At 38.9% G+C, this 4,007-nt stretch overlaps 1 pseudogene; it reads right to left on the bottom strand.

The window, feature by feature from the left end:
- Positions 1 to 2,158: 2,158 nt before the first annotated feature.
- On the bottom strand, positions 2,159 to 2,353 carry LOC122238157 (annotated as a pseudogene).
- Between the last annotated feature and the right edge of the window lie 1,654 nt (positions 2,354 to 4,007).

The following is a 4,007-nucleotide window of genomic DNA, read 5'->3' as shown; positions in this document are numbered from 1 at the left end:
AGTATAACATATAAAAAATTTAAGTGATAAAAAAGCACTGCATTGCCGTTTACTAGTTTTTTTTCCTAGTAATATAAAATAGCACATTTTATAACTGATGGCATTTCCAATTTGATGAAATACAGTATCATACCATTTATAATGTGTGATTATTTGATTTACTCTCCATCTTCTCCTCTAGATTATAGACTCCATGAAGATATGGACTCTATTGTTTACCATTCTATCCCAGAGTCTCCAACAATGCTTGACACATAAAATGGGTGAACTTCTTCTCATTCAAAAATATAAAAAAGAATGGGTTTCATTGTTGGTGTTCTGAGATTTCTATTGATCAGAGGCCTCTGACTTTGGCACAGTATGCTGTTTTTGCTATGGTTATCTGTGAACATTTCAAGTTCTGTGTACAGTGACATCAGAAGGGACTTCCTAATTTAAGAAGTGTTGAGTTCTTGAAGCTCATCTTCCTGGGTTTAAATCACATCATCAGTCAATTCTTCTGACATTATTTACTCTCACAATCCCTTAAGCACTTCTAAATTTACATAGAACTCTCTGCATTGTTCAGTTAGGTTTCGCAATGTTTTTGGCTTTCTTGAGATATTCAAAGTGTTTTCCCTCCTGCCTCTAGAGAACCATCAATTCCATTCCGTTGGAGTATTTATATCCCTATTAATTCTGTTCAACCCACTTGATCTTTTTGACAGAATTCTGTCCTCTTTTCATATATATTTTTTTTCTTTCCAATATGTCAGCAGCACAAATAATGGAGACAATAAAATTACATCTGACTGGATTCTGGATAGCCACCATAAGATGGTTTTGTCTGGCTCTATAATTAAAACCTTGCGATCATACTAATGACACATTACATAGCACACACTTGTCAAGGTTAAAATCAGAAGTTGTGACCACCACATGGATAAAAATTAGTTAAATGCCAAATATTACAAAATCATCCTATAGAAGCCAGCAACATTACACTAACTCCACCTTTACCTTGTCTCCCTAAGTTTCAGCAGCCTGTGAGCAGATAAGACATTATACTGGCAGCCCACCCCCCAGAGCAGATGGAAGAATGTTAGTGCTCAACAAAGGCCCCTGTGTGGTATTTTAGAGAGTGTTTCACATTTTCTTGCAAACAAGTCTGCTCCCACCAACTGCCACCACCATGCTGCTGTCTCCCTCTGGGCATTGGCACTCATCTAGTCATCTTTACATTATCCACTCGGGCCTCTATGAAATGTACTGCTGCTTTACTGGGCACCACAATCTCCTGCCACGAGCTATGGTCACTCTGCCAAATGCCTCTGCTTATGCACAAAAGTGTGAGTGCCAAACGAACAAGGTTGTTTGTGAAACAGCACTGTGCAATCCTCTGAGTTACACTGTGGCAGGCTGGAGAGAATGTCCTGCTATAAATATTTTAGTCAAATGGCTTTTGCCCTTTTGACTTATTATTCATGTCTTCATGGAGTTCTAGGGATGGAAGAGACGCTGGAAGGATTAAGATTCCAGAATCACTAACTCCTTAATGAAAAAGCTGGCTCCAGAGGTGCCTGGGTGGCTCAGTCGGTTAAGCCTTCGACTTCAGCTCAGATCATGATCTCGTGATTTAAGGGTTCTAGCCCCTTGTCAGGCTCTGTGCTGACAGCTCGGAGCCTGGAGCCTGGAGCCTGGAGCCTGCTTCGGATTCTGTGTCTCCCTCTCTCTCTGCCCCTCCCCTCTCATGCTCTGTCTCTCTCTCTCTCCTTCAAAAATAAATAAACATCAAAAAAAGATTTTTAAAAAAGCTGGCTCCATGTAAGTGGGTATAATAACTCCCTATGGCTGGCTCCTTTTTTTGCTAAGGATGGGGTGTCCTAGAAGGCTCCTCAGCCACTTCTCTTAGGTCTGCCCCAACTGTTCCTAGAATATCTTTTACTGCCTAGACTCAAGTTTGACACCTGCTTAGAACGTACAATTACAACATGGAAAATGCACAATGCTAGCTGACTGGGTGATACAAAAAGTATGTTTATGTCTTCTTTTTGTGGCTTATATTCTAATTGGACAAAATTATCTTACAACTAATTTTGAAGGAATTTTAAAATGTCAACTTTGTACAGCATTCATATTTTTCTTTTTACCAGGAAATGTGGTTTTTCTTTGACCTGATGCTGGTTGTAGCCTTGAAATTCCTTTAGTTAAAAGTGCTTGTTGTAGTTAATAGTATCATTCCCATAGTGATTAAGACTGACACAGGCTGCTGTTTGGGGCACACTTTTGTCTGCAGATGTTCCCAAGTTCCAATTAGCAATAATCGCGCCTCGGATAAACCTCATTGGCTACGATACTGCCACTGCGCAAAGCTGAGATGTTTCCAAGTTCCAATGACAGTTCTGGTACAGATTCTTAATGCGGCTTAGACTAGTGTCCCTTCTCATCCTGAGATCTACCTATAAAACTGGGTTAAGGGGCTTCTGAGAATTATTTACACTTCATTGAGGGTTTAGAAGGAGTAAGGAAGAACGAACGCATTCAATGATACTATCCCTTTGTTCTGTGATATTGTAGTTTTTTGGAGCTAAGACAAACACAGCCAAGTTTAACTAGGAGAAACATCCCTTCCCTATTTACCTATAATGCTTTTCATACTTCTGTGCTAAACAAATTCACGTAGCTAGGCACACTCAGACATCTAGCAGCCAGAAGGGAAATAATCCCTGCCTTTTATATGGAAAGAGACTCTTTGTCATCCTTTCCAGATAAATCATTCCTACTAAGTGAACAATTTGTCTCTTTAGAACAATGTATTATTTTTTTCTACTATTACTTACCATGAAAGATTATTAGAGGCAATATTTGTCCTGTGAGAAATAATACCATAATGAGAGCTTTTGATATATTAAAGATATTTAATTCATTTTTTTTTTTCACAAGAGTGATCCAGAATAAATAATAGTGGGGCACCTGGATGGCTCAGTCATTTAAACATCTGACTCTTGATTTCAGCTCAGGTCATGATTTCACTGTAGTGAGATGGAGCCCCCCGAATGGGGCTTCCCACTCACAGCCTGTACCTGCTTGGAATTCTCTCTCCCTGTCTCTCTCTGCCCATCCTGTGCTTTCTCTCTCTCTCTCTCTCTCTCTCTCTCTCTCTCTCTCTCTTCAGTCAATTCAAATTCTTATTTTCTGATTTCTTTCACTGTCACTTTCTAACAAATAGCTGCTGAGATTCTTTAAAATAATTTCTAAATGCTTTAACATGACAAAAGAGAATGAAAAAAGTATAAGTAAAATGTTTATCGATCTAAGTCCATATAAGGCATTAATTCTATTTCTTTTTTAACATGTTGCACACATTAAAAACATGTTGCACTGTTTTTACAGTGTCAGCACAGAAACTGATTTAGGGAAGAAGCGATGGACTTAATTGTAAAGACCCCTAGGCAGTCAAACATTTCTCTTCCTTACATTTGGGCTTTCCTGGTGTTTTCTTTAAGAGTCTACTCTTTCTTTTTGGTGCTTTCTTATATTTGAAAGGTCTTCAACCACTTCTTTATCAGCAAATATCTCTCTATAGATATTTCTAGTCACCACTCCCATGCCGCCAAATACATACACAGTCATGTAGCCCATATTTTCATTTCATAAAAGTAATTATCACATGCAGAGTGTCTACTATGTGCCAGATGTTACATAACAGCTTTATGAAACTGAGTTCTTTCAACCAAGTTGCTAGGTTGGTATTATGAACAAACATGCCAAACACAATCCACACTCAGGGACTTTACCTCAGTTATCATGCTGCCTTTTATCCCTCATTATATTTTCATGGCTTGTTCTTTCACTTCATTTTGGTCAGAATCCTTCTGACCACACTGTTTAAATTAATTCCTTTCCCCACGTCCCAACACTCTATTTTTACCCAGTTATATATCCTATATTCTAAAACATCACTCTCTGGGGGCGCCTGGGTGGCTTGGTCGGTTAAGCGTCCGACTTCGGCTCAGGTCACGATCTCG

Source organism: Panthera tigris, chromosome B1 (assembly GCF_018350195.1).
Source record: "Panthera tigris isolate Pti1 chromosome B1, P.tigris_Pti1_mat1.1, whole genome shotgun sequence".
Taxonomy (NCBI): domain Eukaryota; kingdom Metazoa; phylum Chordata; class Mammalia; order Carnivora; family Felidae; genus Panthera; species Panthera tigris.
The sequence above is the reverse complement of the archived record's forward strand: the minus strand, read 5'-3'. Positions and strand labels throughout refer to the sequence as shown.